Source organism: Heloderma suspectum, chromosome 10 (genome assembly GCF_057233095.1).
Source record: "Heloderma suspectum isolate Gila_16-S chromosome 10, 16-S_ref, whole genome shotgun sequence".
Classification (NCBI taxonomy): domain Eukaryota; kingdom Metazoa; phylum Chordata; class Lepidosauria; order Squamata; family Helodermatidae; genus Heloderma; species Heloderma suspectum.
In genome coordinates this window covers 40,451,005-40,473,673 of record NC_139467.1, presented here as the reverse complement: position 1 = coordinate 40,473,673, position 22,669 = coordinate 40,451,005, and positions in this window count along the sequence as shown.

The window sequence follows — 22,669 nt, the reverse complement described above, 5'->3', positions numbered from 1 at the left end:
AGCCGAATGTGTAAAAATGTTGGTCTGTTTAATTAGACAAATAGCCCGATCCTATGCATGTCGACTCAAAAGGAGGTTCCACTGAGTGCAAGGTGTCTTCCTCTCAAGTATGTGTTGATAGGATTTCAGCAGGATTGGGAGTGCAATCGTTTTGGGATCAATCTCCTTTCGAAGTCACCTTGAGATGGGAGACCCATTCCCGCTCCGTCCGACTAGCTTGTTCCTCTTCCCTGAACAGGTGTGTCTGTGACTCACGAGACCAAGGCCCAGTCTGCACATAGCAGTTTCACCGTTCTCATACTGCAATGATAACTATCGGTGCATGTGACACCAATGGGCATCAATAGTTATCGCTGCAGTATGATAACAGTATAACTGCTATGTGTAGATTCAGCCCAAGAGAGTAAACAGAGGCTGTACGGACAGACCCCGCTCAGCGACAGATGTACGAATTCCAGCTGAGTGTTTTGGGCTTTGAAAAATAATTTATATGGGTTGTGGTCCTTGAAACCCCTCTCAAGGCAAATAACACACAATGGTAGCACAAAATATATATTCATTGCTCAAACAGTATGAGAGAATAAGGACACTTCGCCATGCTGAAACAAGCAAAACACATCACTGCATGTAATGCAATTAGGATGATTAGAAGCATAATGGCTAGCATATTCCTTAGTGAAATTGAAGTTCTGTTCCTCTGAGCCAACAAAGCAGTCATCATCAAGATCTTACAGTTACCTGTCTGGCAGGCATGGTTGGCAGAGCTTTGGTAATCATGGTTGGAAGGCTTCTCGTTCTCCCAGGATCTTTCTGGGCAATCAGATCAAACCCTTGGCTGTTCTGACCCCTGTGTTGAAGACCTCATCCTAAATGGTGGACCTGCTCACACCACTACTCTGAGTTCTACCATCCAACCCTACCAGGGCTGCTTCCCAATGAAGCCAGGCTTACCATTGACTTAGAGCTCCTTCATGAAGGTATCTCTCCTAAGCCACAATGCTTTTTGCTGTGATGGAGGTGGTAACCAACCCACCTCTGGCTGGCGACTCTCTTTGCCCCATTCCCAGGAACACTTTCCAGTACTCACAGGTAGCTTAGAGCATACATAGCTAATCACTCTATTCCTAATCACTTACAGTTAGCATACAAGGTTATTATGAATGGCACTTCTATGAAATACAGTGAATTCTTATCAACATTACATGTGACATTCATACTTTGTGACAACCTTAGTGAGCCTCCATGCATCACCTCTTCTCTCCCCTTCCTACCTGCCCACCTGCCTAACTGACTCCTGCCCTTGCTCCTAAAAATCCACCTATTTACTTGGTGGAGGTAGTGGGAGGATGAAGGTCCTAAAGCTGCAGGAGAAGCCCAACGTTCATTCTATAGAAGCCCTCCCCAAGCTGGTGCCCACCAGATGTTTCAGACTACAATTCCCACCTGTTCTCACCAGTGGCCAATGATGATAGGAGTTGTAGTCCAAAACATCTGGAGGGCACCAGCTTGGAGAAGGATGATCTACGGCTTATAATATCTGGTTGATCATTTCTCCATAGATGAGTTTACTTTTGCTCTCTGGTGGCGTCCAGCCCACAGCGTCCTCTGCTCTCCCTGCATGCTGCAGCATGTATGTAGAAACAAGAATTCTAAAGATATTTAAAACCCTCATAACAATCTCAATTGGAATTTGTTCATCAGCCCTTGATACAATCCTAATTCATTTTTAAAGACAATAGGGAGAGGAATCCTGTGGCCCCTAGACAGCATTGGGGGGCGGGGGCATGGGATATTTCTGATTCCTGGATCCAAGGTCAGAGACAGAGCTCCAACCTCAGACCCAGGAGTTGGAGCTCCCTACCCCCCTTCCGCCTTGCAGCCAGTGTGGAGAGAACCACCCCAGCTGCCTCTCTAAGGTTGCAAAAGTGACTGCAGAGGGAAGGGAAAGGGGGTGTTCCTGTGAGTGGGGCGGGGAGGGGACTGGGGAGGCCAGCTTATGAGGAATCCTCTGGTCTCTGGCCTCCGCAGCCTCTGTCCCTCCCGCTCCCTGATGCCTCAACTAGAAAACACCCATCTCGCTCTAATGGAGCACTGCTTGTCCTGCTCCGCATTGGATGGCCATAAGCCTCTGGGTTCGGAGGCTTGTGGCCATCCCCATAGGATTGTGCCCTTAAATACTTCCAATTTTGTGTGCTTCCGGAAAACTGTCTGGAGGAAAGAATTCCAGAATTGTTATCATTAATGAATAACACAACCCTCCAAACTGTCAACCCTCATTGGCCTAGTAATCTCCCAAATTAATAGAACTCAGAGCCAGCCAAGTACTGCTGTTCAGTCTCAGAAGTTCAGGTTGGTTCATATAGGAGAAGGCATTCCTAGACTACACTGGACCATGACCATTCTTCAGGTGGTATTCTGGCAGTGCTGGGTTGAAATGCTCCCCCGCCCCCAATTTTGTAGCTGGATCTTAATTTTTCTTTCTTTGCCAGAATGCCCTAGAACAACATTTCTGTCATGACAGAACATCATTGCAAAAGGTATTCTGGGGAAAACCCCTAGCCCAAAAGGTATTCTGGGGAAAACCGCTAGCTCAAAAGGTATTCTGGGGATAACCCCTAGCCCAAAAGGTATTCTGGGGAAAACTGCTAGCTCAAAAAGTATTCTGGGGAAAACCCCTAGCCCCAAAGGTATTCTGGGGAAAACCCCTAGCCCAAAAGGTATTCTGGGGATAACCCCTAGCCCAAAAGGTATTCTGGGGAAAACTGCTAGGTCAAAAAGTATTCTGGGGAAAACCCCTAGCCCAAAAGGTATTCTGGGGAAAACCGCTAGCTCAAAAGGTATTCTGGGGATAACCCCTAGCCCAAAAGGTATTCTGGGGAAAACTGCTAGCTCAAAAAGTATTCTCGGGAAAACCCCTAGCCCAAAAGGTATTCTGGGGAAAAACCCCAGCTTTTGCATGCAAAAGGTTCTGACTTCAGTCCCCAGCATCTCCACATATGGCTGGGAAAGACTAGAGACAGGTGATAATTATATTCAGTTAATTTTTTAAAAAGAATTTACCAAACTTTGCAGACGTCCTTCATGAACAGGATGAAATGAACTTGAGACTAAAAAAACCTGATTGTGGGATTTGTCCAGCACTAGCAAAGCCTCCTGTCTGAATCCGTGGAGAGACACTGCTGGCCACTGTGTCAATACTCAGCGAGACAGAGCAACGGCCTGATGGTGCAAGACAGCATCCTGTGTTCCCCAAAAATGGTCCCCACTGGTATTCTGGGAAAAATGCCAGGCGGCATCCTCTGGGAGAAGCATCATTGCCATGACTACAAAATGGAGGTCATGGTGGAACAGTGGTGGTGGTGCAAAAGTGATTCCCCACCTTTGACTTGTGAAAACTCCCTGAATTTGCTCAAATGTTCTCTTTGGGCATCGTGTGATGGATCATCTATAGACATAGGTTAGCCTGCTGGATCGAGGCCAGTAATGGTCAACTTTTTCAGGCTTGGGACCTCCCCTCAGCATCAGTCTACAATTAGAGCTGTATGGAGTTTGATAAATCTGTCCCTTCTGTGTTTGGTGGATTGTGAGGCATCTTTCATGCTGTAGTCCACTCATTGACAGAACTGGGTTTTTTGTATGAGAATTTTTTTTCATTTGCAAATGTGCATTATTGCACAAGTGCACTAGCGCGCATTTGCACAAATCCCCCCCCCTCAAAGTTAAAACCATTCTACAAGACTTGGAAAAAGATTTCTCTGAACTCCCTACATACAACATGGAATTCCTATGGAATTCCCTGCTTTCGGAGGTCAGGCAGGCACTAGCTTTGTGCTGCTTCTGGCGCACCCTGAAAACATTGCTATTTCAGGAAGCCTTCCTTGAGTGACCAGCCGCAGTTTTATCAGAACTTGGTTTATCAGAACCTGGTTCCTTTTAAAAAATAGTAGTTATTTTAACATGGTTTTAATTCTTTTATCTTATCTGCTGTTCACCACTCTGAAGTCGTTGGATGTCGAGTGGTATACACATATTGTAAATAAATAATAAACAAACAAACATGGAACACACTTAAAACATTTTTAATGTTCCATTCATCTTTCCCCATTTCCCCCTCATCTCCCACACTTTCCTGCCTCTCTTTCCTCCATTTTTCTCATTCTCTTTTCCTTCTCATCCTGTTCAGAAAGAGAAGACAATGAAAATGGGAGCAGTACCACTAGAGCAACTCACTTCAACCTGATGTAGGCGGCAGGGGCGTGTGTGTGATCCAGCAGTTTGGAGTGCAGTGACCTAGACCGGGGGCGGGGAGAGCTGTGGCCCTCCAGATGTTGTGGAACTTCAGTTCCCATCTGCCCCAGCCACTATGACCAATGGCCATAGAGCTAGCCTAAGAAAGAAGGAGAGCAACGTTTAGCTAACACCCAGGCCAAAGACATGCCAGAACAAGACCATGGATCCTGCCACTACAAGGACAAGACCATGAACAAGACTATGCCAGAAAAAGGACAGAGAACAAGACCAGAACAAGACCATGCTATGAACCAGACCATCCAGGCCAAGGATATGCCATACCAAAGCCCTTTCCACTTGGTATCCAAATGCAGGCAGAGTAGTAGCAAACAAATCTCCCGGGGCAGAGAGTGCCACATTCTGGGCACCATGCTCAAGAAGCCCTCATCCCACAAAACCATCAGCCGCACATCTGGTGGTGGACGGACCTGTCAAAGACCAGGCTAAGCAGGTAGGCTCTTCTGGGACTGAGAGAATATTTCTTCTCTCCCACTGAACTCAATGTGACTTCAAAAAAATGCTTCTTGTTGGCTGGATCGTGCCCCCTGTATGCTTGTGTTTTGTCTTAGGAACAAGCCGAACAGCTCAAGCATTGCCTTGGGTGTGAATTGTGTCAACAACATCTGTGTCCTCCTGACGTTCCTTCTCCAGGCTTGCTTCCGCCTCATTAAATCCGGCAGACTTTCCCCTCAACTTTTGTCTGTTTTTTTTTTAGTTTCAGTTCTTTTGCTCCATTTCCTCTCTCCCCCCCCCCCCAAGCCGCAGAAGCTTATCAGGCGATGAAAGATTTGAAGGACATGCATAATTAATAGCCTGGCATTATTTGAATAATTTAATTTTGCCATTGCAGCGGCATTCTCCAGGTACGGCCTTAATTTTGCAATTAGGAGATACAAGCAGAAGCTGCCACATCTCGCATGATTAAGGCTAAGGCGGGTGGAGGGGAAAGGGGCAGCACGGAAGGGGGAGCAGCCAGGAACGAAAAGTGCGGAAAGCTGTGCAACTGAGGTTAAAACACTATGGAGAATTTTGTAGAGCAGTTATTGACCTACACTGGAGTTGTGAGAGGGTTCATCTGTCTCTTGTGACAGAGTGTCATGAGAAAGAAGGCACAGGGAGGGGTGATGATGCCTCTAGAAGCGATTGGCTGGGCTGCCCTGATGTCACAGAGGGGTGGGGCAGGTAGGAGGAGCAGGGTTTCTGGATACTATTGGCTGAGCTTTGCTGATTCTAAAGAGGAGAGGGGCCGTGGGAAGGAAGGGTGGTCCAGAGGACCAACTGGAAGAGATAACCACCAGTGGGAGGAGTCTGAAAAGGAAACTGGGAGACAGAATGAGCAGAGATTAAAGGTTCCACACTGCTACAATGCAGAACTGAGGAAGGCTGAAGTTTGTTACCATTAGGGCAAATCTGTTTTTTACCAGTAGGGTTGGCGGAGAATTCTGTCATGGATTTCAGATAAAAAAGGAACGCAAATAGCGCCCACTACGCTATTTGTGTTCCCCTTTTTTTTGCCGCTTTATCTTACGTAAATATTTACGTAGGCTAAGACGGCGAAAAATAGGGAACGCAAATGGCGGCCGCCATAGCTGCTGCCATTTGCATATGCCGTTTTTTTGTTTTGTTTTTGCCTAGCCGTGATAGGCTATGTAAAGACTTACGTAGCCTATCACGGCTGCCTGTCTGGACGCAAATGGCGGCCGCTACGGTGGCCGCCACTTGCGTCCACACCAGCCAGTCCGTGGAGCAGTCTGTGGAGCAGAGCCGGCTGGGCAGGATTCCGGGGGGGAGGACGGAATCGCCTCCCCCCGTCGAGGATTCTGGGGGGAGGGACGGAGCGCCCGCCCCACCGCGAACAGAATCCACAAACAGGTAAGTCACTTTCATACATCCCTAGTTACCAGTCTGTGTCACATTCACATGGTTTAACCCATAATTTCATTCCATTTCTGAATTAATTTGTGGGGTTTTTTTAAAGTCCTTTCAAAAAATATATATATTAATGTGTCTTTTATTCTGCACACACATTTAAATGCATATTTCTCTCTCAAAATAGTAGTTAAGTGTGGACTTTCTGTCAAAATTAGGATATAAATGCATATTTTGATATGTTCAAGTTGCTGGGAACTGCATCTCAATATTTGGAGAAACACAAAATTCAGAGAACTGCAAAAAATACACAGTCCAAGAGATGCAAGTCTGGTTATTTTGTAGAGGAATCCAGAAAGACCAAATTCCTCAAGCATCCCTAGCTTCCGTGAATTGTTTCTTACTAGGGAGGGAATGCTCTGAGAAGCAAAAAAGCAACCCACCCATGGGTATTGGCGTGGGAGGGCAAAGAGGATAGGGTGGCAAGGGCCTCCTCTAGGACCCCCGAAACCCAGATTCACAGCTTTCATTTTTTTAAAAGCAAGTCTCTAGCCCTTGTAGAATGTGAGATATAAGACACACTGTTCAGCCTCTATTCTGCCCATTCATTTTGTGAGAAATTGCCCTGCTCCCACCTTGAAATGTTTTTATCCAAGGAAAGAAGTCCTACCAATGACCGACACTAGGGCTGTGCACTGGCTCGGTACGAAGCCTGAATAACGAGGTGAAGCGGGCTGATTCGGAGGTGCCTCATCGTGATATGACGTGGATCAGACCAGCGCCCCGAAGCGAAGCAGCTCCTCCACAAAGCGCCTTGTCTGCCTCGTGTGTTCGGAGCTCTTCTTGTGCCTTCTGAGCAGTCTAGACAGGCTGTCTCCAAAATGTGTCAGCTTCTGAAAGATCACATGGAGGGGAGGAGTCAGAGTCGGAGGGAATGATTTTTGCTGTGAGTCAGCCTCCATTTGCGCATTGTGAGACAGGTGGTGTTACTGGAGAGGAGTCTGAACATTATTTGGCTAGAGCAGTGGTCTCCAAAGTGGGGTGCACGCACCTCGGGGTGTGTGTGCGCAAGATGATCCATTGGGGTGCGCGAACTGCCTGATAATTGAGCAGCCTCCTGTGGCCCTGACAAGCTGCCATTGTGTGCAGTGATGGTGGTGGTGGTGGCGGCAGCAGCAGCAGGATGGGGTGGGAGCTGAGAGGGGAGCTCCATGGCATTTCTCTCTCCGCTCCAGTCCTACCCACTGGGAGCAACTGCCCCAGTCTCTGTCTGGCACGGCAGAGGAAGCCTTAACCACTCTCCTTTGGCAGAACGAAGCCGAGAAGAAAGCATGTGCTATGGGGACTGGGTAAAACGAGCATCCATAAAATCAAAAAGGGATCCTCTTGATTTCATATGATTTTTAAAGGGGAGACCCACAAAACCACCATCCAATCACAGAGCACATCTGCCTCTGTGGACTGAACTAGAAAAATCACGGATCCACCACTCATGGGTGCAGCCATGGCACAAAAACATGGATCCTTGGCAGGGATCCTCTTGATTTCATTTGAGTTTTGCAGAGCAAATCCCCCAAACCACCAACATATCACAGAGCACATCTGCCTCCATGGACTGACCCAGAAAAATCATGGATCTGCCACTCGTGGGCACAGCCATGGTGAAAAACAGGGGGAAATGGCTCCCCCAGCTGCTGGAGTGCATCCGGAGGGCCTAGGAGCTGGCAGTGGTGGCAGCCCACCCTCCTTGGCAGGAGTCGGCCTCCAACCAGGTGCCCGGTCCTCCTTGCAAGGAAGGGAGAGAGCGCAGTTGGAGGCTGGCTCCTGCCCTCGTGCTTGTCAGCAGTTGGCGGGCTGCAATGGGCAGTGGTTTCCCCTGCAGCACCAGCAGCAGTGGCAATGGCGACTCCCCTGGTGGTGCCCCCCCCCCCGGAACAAGGGCCCAGGTAAGGACCTAGAGCTGGGTGGCATGTTGAGGGGGCTGAAGCGGGATTCAGATGTCCAAATCCCACTTCGGGTTCATAGGCCGAGGCGGGTCACCCCCCCCTAATCTGCCCTATCCAAATCAGGCCTGGTTGGGGCTTCTCCCTCTCTGTTGATGTTATGATAAGTGTGGTGAAAATACCCAGTATGATGTTGTTAAGATGGCTGTACTATGTTTATGCATCTGTGGAGGTTTAGTTTTGGTTTTTTGGTTTGTTTTTGTTTAAAATATCCCTTACTCTAAGGGCACAATCCTATAGATTGCTACCTCACCACTCAGAAGGCCCTGAACTCAGAGGCTTCTGAGTTTCCTATGTCCTGCCGGGCTAAAGGGTGGGAGCAGTAGAGGTGATCTTTGGCTGTCCGTCCTTGGATCTCTGGTATTTTCACTGGACAGGCTTTTCAGCCCATCTAGCGAGGGCACTTTGGAGAGGGAGGGAAGGAGGCTGGAGAGGCCTCAGGATAACTTGTATCCTGGCCTTTCTGGTCTCCCCCCTCCCTGCCCACTGGAACACCCCCTTTCCTCCTCTTCAAGATCGAGTTTCTGACCTCAGAGAGGTATCCACCTTGGTTCTTCTACACTGACTATGAGAGGGAGGGGCCTGAGGTCGAATCCCTGACCCTCCCCCTTCTGAGATCGGAGCGCTGTCTGTGACCATGGAGGGGTTTATGAACCACCCTATGGTCCCTAGGACGCTTGCCCAGGGATCATAGGATTGCTCCCTAAATAAAGTATTATTGGAGTTCATGATGCCTCTTGTCGGAAGCTGGAGTATGATATTCTGCCGCATGAGTGCAGTCACATTACAAGAGCTTTTTGCCACTCTGCATAGGCTTCTTAAAACAAAACAAAACAAAACAAAACAAGCATGGACACCAAGAAAATGGTAGGGGTGGGGGAGAATTCTGTTTCAGTTCATTTTCAATGCCTTTTTTTAAAAAACCAAAATTCACAAATTTCCACATATCCAGAATGGAAAGAACTGAAGATGTAAAAAAAAAAAAAAAAGATGAATATGGGAGAAACTGAAATGGACAGATTCATCCACCCAGGCCCAGGGGCTGGAATGCTTCACTCTTAAAGTCTGAGTTTGAATCCTTACTGTATTCAGCTGTGTTAGTGCTGAATCTCAGTGGCCGCCTCTTTTTACTGAAAGGCTCCTCATCTACAACACCTGCATGGCAGGCAGGCACAACATGCAGGGAATGGGTGTACCTGTTAGGGATGTCAGAGAATTCCGCCACAAATCTCGGGGAGGCCGAATGCCAGCGCATTCGGCCCCCCGAAATCGGTGGCAGAACGGTCTGATCCCCCGGCCCCCCCAGGACAGGACTTACCTTGGGCAGATCTTCCTGGCGGCAGCGGTTCGGCGGTGGTTCGGCAGCGGCGGCTGCAGCGGCTGTGGCGGCCGGTCTTCCGACCGGCTGCCACCGCCGCCATTTCCAGTTAAAAAAACAAACAAACAAACAAAAAACGTGATAGGCTACGTAAAGATTTACGTAGCCTATCACAGCTAGATTTTTAAAAAAACACCGTGATAGGCTACGTAAATGTTTACGTAGCCTATCACGGCTGATTTAAAAGAAAAAAACACGTGCGTACGCAAATGGCATTTGCGTTCCTTATTTTGGCACGACTTAGTCAACGTAAACATTTACGTAGACTAAGACGGCGAAAATAAGGGGAACGCAAATAGCGTAGCATCTACACTATTTGCGTTCCCCTTATTTTCGCCGTCTTAGTCTACGTAAATGTTTACGTAGACTAAGACGTGCCACAATAAGGAACGCAAATGGTGGCGCCCATGGGCGCCGCCATTTGCGTACGTGCATTTTTTTCTTTTAAATCAGCCGTGATAGGCTACGTAAACATTTACGTAGCCTATCACGGCTGACTGCAGGGACGCAAACAGCGGTGGCTATGGCCGCCGCCATTTGCAGAGCCGGCTGGCCAGGATTTGGGGTGGAGGGATGGAGTGCCTCCACCCGGCCAGAATTTTGGGGGGGAGGGACAGAGCGCCTCCCCCCCGGCCAGAATTTCGGGGGGGAGGGACAGAGCGCCTCCCCCCTGGCCAGAATTTCGGAGGGAGGGACGGAGTGCCTCCCCCCTACCACGAATGTCACCCTTCGAAAAGGTAAGTGACTTTCGTACATCTCTAGTACCTGTTGAATTTGGCTGGCGCAGATGGATTCGTGTGTGTGTGTGTGTGTGTGTGTGTGTAGACAGATAGATGATAGATAGATAGATAGATAGATAGATAGATAGATAGATAGATAGCGATATAGACATGTACACACACACATACATTTCAATATACACCAATACATAATAACGTAGTGGAATAGTCTTCATTTGTTTCCACATACATAGTATGTGAATCAGTGCCCCTAATCATTACATTTTGTATTCAATTATCCTAATAAATCATTCCATAGTACTCCAGAGATAAGAATTTACCAAGATGCGCAAATTTCTTCATATTCAGGATGGAAAGAACTCGATGTTTCAACAATTCAAATGCAGGAGAAAAGGGAAGCTGACACATTCGTTCATCCCTAGAAAATGCAACTGTGTATACTATGTGTGCAAATTACTGTCACATAGCACTTGTGCCGCTTTGCCCCCTCCCCTGGAAAAATCCCTGCAGACCCCCATGTTCCCACTTAGAAACTCCTTTACCACTGAGATGCCTCTGAATCTCCTGACTTTTCTTCACTGGCTAATCACTTCCTGAGAGAGAAGTCTGGCGCATCCCATACTCAGATGGTGCAGGAGCTCAGCGAGGCCTTTTATCCTGTTCTCGCCAGCCCATCGGAAGCCTCTTACTATTCTGCGACAGCAACAGGCACTTGAACATTCATTCCCAGAGCCTCCTGCATCCCGCCATGATTTCTCAGGTGTCAATGTGAGTTAACACCAGTAACTACAGAGAGCCAGGAGGAAGCAGTGGCTGACTTGCCAGCCTCAATTACCATGTCCTTCCTCTGAACGGGGTACCGAATGGGCACTGGCGGCACAAGACGTCAGCTGCAATTTTGCTCCTGGAGCATCATTGTCGTCTTGCGTGAGCTTCTCAGAAGGCATCACCCGAGTGTCACCACCCCATGACCCCTTCTGTCTTTGCCACTGCTGGCTCCTTTGTGGAAGCAAACAGACCATGCTGATTAGAAGGGATTATGGGGGTCAGAGGAGAGACAGAGTGGGGAAACAGCTCCCGGGCCGGCACCCGTTGCCCAGAAGGGCCTTGTGCAAACCGCTCATGAAGCGGGAGAGTTTTTTTCAGAGAGTTGGTGGTGGCATGACAGAGGCGTTGCTTGTGCTGTGCACTCACGCTGGGCTCACTGCCACCTTTGATAACCAGGTTTGGTGGTTTCTATGATGCTTCAAAAACTGGGGCGGGGTGAGAAAGCCTGTTTGACCAGAGACAAAGATGGGACAAAGGCAACGAGTCTGTACATCATGGGAACACACTCTTAGAAGCATGTCTTTTAGACATTATTGTCTTTCTCAGGGTAGTTTGGTTTAGTTTAGTTTCAGCGTGCTGGGGGATTGGTAATCTTCTGTTCTTGCTAAAGATTAGGGATGTATGAATCCCTTACCTTGCTCCGCTGATGGGCATCTGCAGTGGGGGGGAGGCGATCCGTCCCTCCCCTCAGAATCCTGCCTGGCTGGCTCCACTCCACAGCGACTCTGCGGAGCCGCTGGCTGGGGCCGCCCGCAGCCGGACTTCCGTCCGCTGCTGGGCTGCACCAGCCACAAATGGCGGCCGCCGTAGTGGCCGCCATTTCTGTCCCTGCCTTTTGCCGTGATAGGCTATGTAGATACTTACGTAGCCTGTCACAGCTTGGCAGGGACGCAAATGGCGGCCGGCGTAGCGGCCGCCATTTCCGGCTGCAGCCTGGCAGCGACTGGAAGACAACCCGGAGCCGCCGCCAGAGCTGCTGCCACTATCTGGTAGGCTCCGTCCCAGGAGGATTCTGTGGGGTGGCGGGGGGGGGTGGGTTGCCCCATTCCACTGGAGTCCGTGGCGGAATTCTCCAACATCCCTACTAAAGTTGGATTCATCGAATCTGAGAATCATAGAACAGTAGGGTTGGAAGGGGCCTATAAGACCATCGAGTCCAACCCCCTGCTCAATGCAGGAATCCAGGTCAGAGCATCCCTGTCCAGCTTCATCTTGAATGCTTCCAGTGTGGGAGAGCCCGCTACCTCCCTAGGGAACTGGTTCCATTGTCGTATTGCTCTAACGGTCAGGAAGTTTCTCCTGATGTTCAGCCGGAATCTGGCTTCCTGTCACTTGAGCTCATTATTCCGTGTCCTGCACTCTGGGATGATCAAGAAGAGATTCTGTCCTTCCTCTCTGTGGCAACCTTTCGAGTACTTGAAGAGCGCTATCCTATCTCCCCTCAGTCTTCTCTTCTGAAGGCTAAACATGCCCAGTTCTTTCAGTCTCTCCTCACAGGGCTTTGTTTCCAGTCCCCTGATCATCTTCGTTGCCTGTATTGGCCCCAGGCCTGTAGTTTTAGAGGGCCTTAGAGATCCATAATGCTCTTTGACTTTAGTCCATCAGCTACAGTTTTCCTGCTAGTAGGCCTCTTGATTGGTAAGATGAATCAAAGGTTGATATCGCTGTCTCAGCACATTCCATGCTAATGAGCGCTGGTAAGACCTAGGACGCACTTGAGAAGTGAGGCTATGTTTATGCCAAGCTACAGGTGTCTGTGTTGGGAAAGTTCTGATTGTTTTCCTTCTGATTGTTTTCCTTCTGATTGTTTTCCTTCTGAGCAAGCACTCTTAGTCTATGCTGGGAAAGTTGCAGATGAACGCTAATTAATGCTTGCTGCTGTCATGCTGCCCCACTGCTAACATGCATGGTATAAAACCCATTGTACCCCTTCGCTCTGGAGAAGCTGTCTGATCCAACCATTGGGTACGCCTGTGTGCTGTAAGTACTCAATAAAGTCTCCTTGTAAGCAAACCCGGATCTGGCTTATCACTATCTCAGCACCTCCAAACCTTCGCAGCCCACGGGCGGGGCATACACTGGCCTCGTCTGAACTCTCTCCAGTTTGTCTGCATCCTTCTGAAAGTGTGGCGCCCAGAACTGGACACAGTACTCCAGATGAGGCCTAACCAGTGCTGAGTAGAGGGGAACCAGTACTTCATGTGATTTGGAAGCTATACTTCTATTAATGCAGCCCCAAATAGCATTTGCCTTTTTTGCAGCTACATTGCATTGTTGGCTTGTGATCTACAACAATTCAACCCATCATGTTATCATTTCTTAATGTTATCACATATTATTACCTTTTTATCCCACCCCTCTCAAGGTGGTGTACATGGTGCTTCCACCCCCCCCCCCATTGTACCACCATGGCAATCCTGTGAGGTAGGTGATGCTGAGAGACAGTGACTGATCCCAGATCACCCAATTTCCTTCATAACTGAGCATTGATTTCAACACGGGTCTCCCATGTCTTAGTCTGACACTCCGGCCACTAAACCATCATTTTAGTGATCACACAATAATCCTACAGTTCTAAAATATGATGGTTTGTTATTTCACTGAGATAAAATACTTTGGCTTAGATTTAAGGTGGGGTCTCATTTCGAAACAAGAGGGTCATGTTTACATTTATTCTGTACAATCAAGGGGGAGTAGGCTTTTTCTGGAACAGAAGCCCCCCCCCACCCACACACTGAGCTGGTTTTGAAATGGATGTGAGTTTCAAAAGTAGTATGCCATAAGAAGAACAGTCAAACATCCCACAGGAGGCATAGGAGCCATGGGACTTTCTTAAATTAGCTCTGACGATCCTGACCTTGTTCAGCCAGGATAGTTTCTAAAACTGTGAGCCAATCATTGAGGAGAGAGGGACATCCATTTCACCTGGGTCACTGGTTGGGAGGGATGGATTAACCCTTTTCATCCCTTCCATTTTCTTGCACAAAATGCCCCCCCCCCCCCGCTTTCCCACTCATTTTGGGGGAAAGATACTAGGTATTTTTTCCCTTGTGGGAAGAAAAGTAGCGCACTTCTCCACTGAAATGTCCATTGACTGTCAAAGACCTTCTTAAACATTGGCATCCAGAACTGGGCACAGTACTCCAAGTGTGGCTAGATGAATACAGAACAGAGTGATGTTCTTGTTCCAAAGTTCTTATTCTAAAGAATTAGGAAGCTGGACGATATCTCAGCCCTCAGCTAGGCCTGATTTTAGAACTGGGGCTACTTTAGCAGAATCAAAGGCTAGTACATGATCCTCTTAACCACGGGCTCCGTGTCCAACTCCATCACCGACTCCTTGAAGAAGACGTAAAGGAATCAGACCTAAGAATCTGAAGCATCATCTGGGCCCATTCACTGCTTCATCTCCTACAAGAGCACAGCTCTTGTACACAGAATGATTAAAGAAATCCACAATATTGGCTTCGTCATGAAAACACAGGCAGTTCCCATTGCTGCTCTCTGCCACAGCAGGATTGTTGTGGCACAACGCGTAGCTCCAGCTGCAAGAACCTCTTGAAAAAGGGCAAAATCTCAGGTCTCCTTCACTTGTCCAGATTTTTTTTGCAACAGCAGAGATCTACATCAAACAGCTGAAATCTATGTCAGTCTGTTTTTGTGGGGGTTAAAAGACAAGCATCACCAGAGAGACAGCTAATACAGTTAGGACATAATCCTATGCAAGGTTAGATAGGAAAAAAGTCCTGCAACTTCCAGCATGTGGGGAATGCTGGGAGATGTAGGACTTTTTTTCTGACTAAACATGCATAGGATTGCGCCCTTAAGCTGTTACTGGAGCAATCCTGTGGCCCCTAGACAGAGTCTGGGGGGCTGTAGGATAGTTCAGATTCCTGGATCAGAGGTCAAAGACACCGCTCTGACCTCAGAGCCAGGGATCCGAGTTCCCCACCCCCTCCCTGTTACAACCAGCATGGAGAGAACCATGACAGCTCCTCTGAGGTCACAAAGGCAACCTTGGAGAGGTGGGAAAGGGGGCATGCCAGTGGATGGGGAGGGGAGGGGACTGGGGAGGCCATCTTGTGCCATATCCTCAGGCTTCCCCAGCCTCCTTCCCTCCCACTCTGCAGAGCTCCAGCTAGAAAGGGGGAAAAGCCAGTCCAGCCAAATACAGAATTCAGAGGCTTGCGGCCATCCCAGTAGGATTGTACCCTAAGAAAACCAACTGACAGACTTGCTGAATTAATTGGATGACATTAGAAAATATGATGATCGGTTCATTAAATTATTAAGAGATTGCTTATCTGTAAGCATATCCATTTTTGCAAAGGGGTGGAGTTAGTCCCTCGGTTCAACTGGGAGAAAAATAGACTCTTTTTGTATATTGGAGCAATTGTATCACCTCATGTGCTGTTTGTGTGAACTAGATGTTAACCTCTAGGTTAGACTGAATTCCTGCGTTCCAGATGGGTTGAACTGGTGAGATGGCGGTAGGAGGTTTGTTGTTCCTGAATCTGTGCTGAGGCTCTAAATATTCCATGTTAAAAATTTATCTATTACAAGGTAAGCAATATAGTTTACTTTAAATACTTCTGGTTATCAGTGTTGTACATCGCAACCTAATGGTACTTTAAAAAAAAGAAAGAAATAACAGAATTATTAAAGAAAGGGGGACTAATTTCTACTGAGTTGATGCAACTGAAATGAAACCTATGCTAAGTGAGTTCCCATTCAATTGTTTCAATCAGCAACTGTTGACTTCCACCTTGACTTCAGCAGTGAAGTGATTCACGTAGTGCTTCCAGACTCCGGAGGACGTGCCTAGAACTGCTATGTCCAGAAGAGGCCCGGAAACCTGCTGGAATGTGGCAGGTTCATTCAGAAGTCTGATCCAGAAAAGGTGTTACTCTAACTGGAGCAAGGATAATGGGCCTTGATTCTGGCTGTAGAGTAGAACTCTGCCCCATCTGTGGAAATGTTTGGAAATAAGTGAAACGAGTCCACTGTCTAGGGATGTGTAGGACAGCTTGAGCGGTTTGAAAATATTTTCAGGTATGTTTGGTGGCAGCCAGTAGATTAGGTCCAAAGATTACTTGTCCATAGTAAGGTAGATGTCCTATGGCAGAGGTCAGCAACGTGGTGCCCGTGGGCACCAATGTGCTTCTCAGCACCCACCAAGGTGCCCTCCCCCTCCCCCTTAAATTTTTTTTAACAGTTTCTTACAGGCAGCAGAGAGTGTTGTGAAATAGGTTTCTCTTGGTGCTGAAAATGGTGGGTTCAAATGAATTGTTTAGTGTGTTTGGGCTCAGACCCCAATTCTGCCTCATACTCAGTCTTCTGGGCAGGTTACTCATCCTTTGCCATACCTCCCATGACAGCCATGTTGTGATGGTTCCCATGAGAAGTTATCAAATTACCAAATGGGTTCATGGTCCAAAAAAGTGGTCTCCCTTAGCCTATGGCAACTGTCCCCAACCTGGTGCCCTCTAGTTGTTTTGAACTTCATCTCCCATCAGCCCTGGACAGCTTGGCTATTGGTCAGGAAAGCTGGGCGTTGTCGTCCAAAACATCTGGAGGGCACCAGGTTGGGGAAGGCTGTGCAATGGCATCTGTTTCCTGACAGTTTGTGGACTACGGTCAAACATTTTACCCCTCCTTGTCCCAGATCATGGAACTGGCAAGGTGGCAAGAAACCCCCCCATCCCCAACGATGCCAAAGCAATAGAAAATAAATTTTGAAAAGGGAGAAATGGCAAGAAAACAAAGGGATGGGTTGTTCTTCCTATTTGGCAATCAAGGCATAAACAAGGATAGGCTCAAGCTTTTTGTGCTTGAAACATTTGGGAAGCAAATTTAGATGGGGGAAGGAAGCTAAATAAGTATCCTTCTTTAAAATTGGAACAATTAGCAACAATTGCTTCTCTGCATAAATGCTGAAATACATAGAAGAGAGCGGGCGGACGGGAGTGGGGGGGGGGCCTCTGGATGTGTAGGATACCCCAGGAGCTAATCACTAATTTACAAAGAGCTAGTATATAAATTGCTGTTAATTAGCTCAGCAAACGCTTGCTGTGGGCTGCTAAATTAGAACCTGTTCAGAAGGATGAGATCGTCAGTGGGGAGCCCCCTCCCCCTGCCCAGCCTGTGTGCATTTGAAAGAGATGGGTGCCCCCAAAATACAGGTGTGCGCACTTCACATTCAATGCAAAAGCCGTGCATTTGGTATTTAGGTATGCCCCCCGAGTGCAAATGAAAAAAGAAATGGATCCATAGTCTTGATTTGGTTTGGATGTGTCAGCTGTGCTCCCTTGAACTTGGTAGACCTTCTGTGCGGACTTGGCTTGCATGGCTCATGACCCACCAAGCTAAGTGCAGCAGCCCACCACCAGCTATGAATTTGGGGCCAAACTGTACACAAAGAGGAGAGGGGCTGTTGCACAGTGGTAGACCACATGCCTTGCAGAAGGCCCCAGGTTTGATCCCCGGCTTCTCCAGGGAGGAACATAAGAACAGCCCTGCTGAGTCAGAGCAAGGGTCCATCTAGTCCAGCATTATGTTCATATAGTGGCCAACCAGCTGCCCATGGGAAACCCACAAGCACCGTCCTGCCCATGTTCCCCAGCAAATGGTGTACATAGACACGCCGCCTCTGATATTGGAGGTGGCATTTAGCCATCAGGACTAGTAGCCACCGATAGCCTTCTCCAGGAGTGTGTCCAACCCTTTTTTGAAGTCATCTGAATTTGTGGCCATCACTACAACTTGAGGAAGTGAATTCCATAGTTTAACTATGCATTATTCCACATTCTCCACACCATGCATGATTCTGTACACCTCTATCATGTCTCCCCTGACCCTCCTTTTTTCCAAGTTAAACAATCTCAGCTGTTGTAACCTTCCCTCCTAGGGGAGATGCTCCAGCCTCTTGCTCATTTTAGTTGGCTTTTACTGCCCCTTTTCCAACTCTACAATATCCTTTTTGAGATGCGTTGACCAGAACTGTACACAGTATTCTAAGTGTGGCCCACTTCTCAGTAGATCCCGTCATGGGAAGCAATATGCTTATTGTATCACCTTCAGCTCTCCAAGAACTTATTGCTGATCTGCCGCCACAGACAGACATGGTCTTTGCATCCTTCTCCTAGCTTGGACCAGTTGTAGATGCAAGCACATGCCTAGGACCGCATTCAGGAATTTATGGCATAAACAATTATGAAGGTGGGATGGGGTAAGTCCTGCCTTTTACGTGTCCTGAAGCTCCCACCATCAGCTTCACGGGATGGCCCTTTTGGGTTCTAGCATTATGAGACAGGGTGAAAAATGTATCTCTATCCACTTTCTTCACACCATGCATAATTTTGTACACCTCTCTCATGTCTTCCCTCGCTTGCCTTTTCTTTAAGTTAAACAGTCCCAGATGTTGTAACCTTTCTTCCTGCCTGAAAACTTGGAAAGCCACTGCCAGCTGGCATGGACAATGGTCTAAGCCAACTGGCATAGACCAACTAGAGGGACCAATGATCTGATTCAGTATAAGGGACCTTGCTACGTTCCTAGGTGTGGTATGACGTTAATTGCATCATTAGCCCTTGCATCATTAGCCCTTGCATCATTAGCCCTTGCATCATTAGCCCTTGCATCACGTTCCTAGGTGTGGTATGACGTTAATTGCATCATTAGCCCTTGCATCATTTACCCCCCAAAAAACCATGGTCCCAATCCCATTCACATACCCTCCACTGCTCCCCCCACTGTGACTGATATAAACAAACATGTGAGGGCAGCTCATGTGATTAATGTCACATTAGTTTTGCCCTCATTTGATAACACTGTTGATGTAGTTGGGCGGTGGGAGGAGCGGGGGAAGGGATTAATTTCTCAATGTCGGTTTCTCCTTTTCCCACTCTTAAATTTGGTTCATCCCCCAAATTGAGAATCAAAAAAGAAAAAAAGGTTTGCAGGAACATTAGCATGCATTTTTGTGCAGACATCTACGAATACATGCCTTTTTGTATGCCTGTTTGACTAATATACACAGTTTTGGCAAGCACGTTTCCTTATTCAATGCATTTTTGAACATTGGCACTAATATACACATTTTGCGTGTATCTTTCTCTGATATAGCATTTTTTTGGAGGGCTTCATTCCCAAATTTGAAAAAGTGCACATTTCTAAGGAGTTTCAATTCATGTATTGGTTCAAAAGTGTGAAAATAGGAAAGTTCTCATTCAAATGTGAACCAAACAAATTTCTCTCACTTCCCTGGTTATAGTGTTTCCACACTATCACCTTCTCTTCTTTTCCAACTTTGTTGCACTGTTTCCCCAACTGCATTTTCTCTTGCGCGTGTTTCCATGTCCCAAAAGGACCTGGTCTATCATCCTTGTACCCTGGCGGGCTGCGCTGCTTCCATGGAGCCCTAATTGAGTTATTCTCTTGATGGCTGGGTGGAGCCTTTTTGGAGTGGGTTAGGTCTGCTTACGCAGTCTGTTTTCCCGCTTCCTTCTGTTTCTGATTCCCCCCTCCCTTGCCCCCTCTGCCCGGCTGAAGTTTCCCGGTCTGGCCAGTCTCCTCCTTGCCTCCCCAGCCCTTTTGTTTTGCTTTAGAGAAGGAGCGAAAAATCAAAGCAATGTGTCTGGAGTATCCCTCCCCTCTTTAAACCTTCCTTGTTGCCCCGAAACAGAGACTGAAGCCACAATTGTGCATGAATGAAGTGGTGAAAAATCAAAGCGCTGTGTCTGGAGCATCCCACACCCCTTTAAACTTTCTTTCTTGCCCCTAAAAAGGTTGATATGTGTGCATCTTTTCATATCTGCCTGACTGCTCCCTCAAGGATCATCTAGCTGTGATAGGCGATGTAAATTCTTACGTAGCCTATCACGGCTGCAAGGAGGGCAATGGCGGCGGCAGCAGCCCTGCTGCGGCTGGCCAGGAGACCAGCCACCGGAGCCGCTGCCGCAGCCGGCCGCCAAATCCACCGCATCCGCCCCATGTAAGTGCTGTCCTGGGGGGGATTCTGCAGGGGCGGGGTCAGGAGGCCGTTCCGCCACGGATTCACTGGAATCTGTGGCGGAATTCTCTGCCCCCAACCCCCCCGCAGTGTACGCAAATGGCGGTGGCTACGGCGGCCGCCATTTGCGTTCCCTATTTTTCGCCGATTTATCTTACGTAAATATTTACGTAAGATAATTCGGCAAAAAATAGGGAATGCAAATGGTGGCCGCTGTAGCCGCAGCCATTTGTGTACGCTGCATTTTTGTTGTTGTTGTTTAGTTAGCTGTGATAGGCTACGTAAATGCTTACGTAGCCTATCACAGGTGTCTGGGTGGATGCAAATGGCAGCCGCTACGGCAGCCGCCATTTGCGTCTGCACCAGCCCGTCCGTGGCCGGAAATCCAGCTGCGGATGGCCCTGGCTGTCCCTGGCTGGAGCCGGCCATGGAGGATTCCGGGGTGGAGGAGCAGATCGCCTCCCCCCCCATCGAGGATTCTGGGGGGAGGGACAGAGCGCCTCCCCCCACCGCGAAAGATTCCGTGAAAAGGTAAGTCAGTTTCGTACGTCCCTACATGATCTCCCCCTCTCCTTCACACAACTTCAGTGTTCCTGCCTCCTTGGCCGTGTTTCCAGGACAACAGAAGAAGAAGCTAATGGAGGAGTACGGGATTTTTAAAAAGGCTTTCCCCTTCTCCCCCCATTTCTCCTTTCCCCTGAAAGTTCAGATGCACCTGCATGTCAGGAGCAAGCCTCATTGAGCACAATGGGAGTTACTTCTGAGTAGACACAGATGTGTTTGTGCTGGGAAAGGGAAAGGGGAGAACACAAAGAGGGAAACTAGCTCCCATTTTAACCCAGAGGACCTCACTGACCACAATGGGAGTTACTTCTGACATGACAGTAATGGGTTTGTTGTGGGAAAGAGAGCAAAACCAGCCCGCATTTTAATGCGCAGGATTGAGATGGCGCTTAATCGCATTTAAGGAATTGGGCTTAAAAGTGTGCCATTTCAATTGAGGGGGAATCTCTGTAAGTTCTGATGTAGGCATTCAAAGGCAAGCCTCATTCAGCACAATGGGAGTTACTTCTGAGCAGACACTAATGGGTTGTTGTGGGAAAGAGAGTAGTAAAGACAAAGACAGAATCCAGCCCCCATTGTAACCCACAGGATAGCTATAGCAAAGCTGCTAAGTACTTTTGTCCTAGGGCAATTCATTGGAGCCTCCTTTGGTCTTGGTCGCTTAAACGCATTTAAGGAATTGGGCTTTAATGTGTGCCATTTCAATTGAGGGGGAATCTCAGCCTCATCCACAGCAGTGGGAGTTACTTCTGAGGAGACACTAAGGGGTTAGTTGTGGGAAAGAGACTGAAACCAGCCCCCAGTTTAATGCACAGGACTTCTATTTGGAAGCTGTGAAGGAGTTACGTCCTAAGGCAGTGGACCGAAGCCTCGAGATCATTTTTAATTGCATTTCAAGAACTGAGAGCCTTGATATGTGCCGTGTCAATTGAGGGGCTTCTCTGTCATTTCTGTGGTCATTGAGAGGGCAAGCCTCATTCAGCACAATGGGGGAAATACCCCTTGACTGGGGTCATAGGCTGTGTTCTGGCGCTTGTTTTCAATGATGTTTTAAAAGTTGGTCCCTCAGCATCCTGCTCCAAAATGGCACAGAAACCTCTGGAAAACAGGGAGGGAAAGGGCTGGGTCACTGAGGTCAGAGCGACACACCCACAAAGGCCGGGCTACATGCCCTATGGGCAGGGCTAAGACAGCAAACTCAGTGTGATTGTGGAAACAGGTCGGTAATGGGGCCGCCATAACTGGGAAAAGTTGGACTATAAGCAATCTCAGAAGAAGCAGTTTTTCAGCGATAAAATGCAACACTGGGGCTGAATACCCACAACATCATGGAACCACAGAGACCCCATGGTGCAGGCAGGTTGGAATAAATCGCTGTTGGAAACACAGCCCTGGTCTTGGTGGGCATTAAAAAACAACGAAAAACAACCCAAAGAGGTTTCTCATGGCTGGTGTGGGCCACCTTTAGTTCAGAGAGTCACAAGTTGTGTAGGCCTATCCAAGGCAATATCATTGCTGTGACTGGCAGAAGCTCAAGGTAGTTTGCAGTTTAGAATATGTCGAGAAGATAGTGCGTAATTCTGAGGGAACAGGGTCACCTTCATGCTTTGTGCTCACTACAGTAGTGAACTACTGCTGATGCTGTACCATTTCAGTTTGCAGGTGGGAGTTCACTCATCATCGAATGTTCCTCCATACAGTATGTATGTGTATGCACACATGAGCCTTTCCCAGTCTGGTGCCTTCCAGTTGTGTTGGACTGCAACTCCCATCATTCCCAGCCAGCAATGGCCATGCTGGTGGGGATGATGGGAGATGCAGTACAGCACCTCTGGAGGGTACCAGACTGGAGAAAGCTGACTCAGACATTCACAGACACACTCGCAGACACAGACGCAACCAGCATGTTAGGAAGATGACTGTGTTGGAACCCTTTTCTTTCACCTGCTGGTTTTCTATTTGCAGGAAACGTTCCAACATGGAGTAG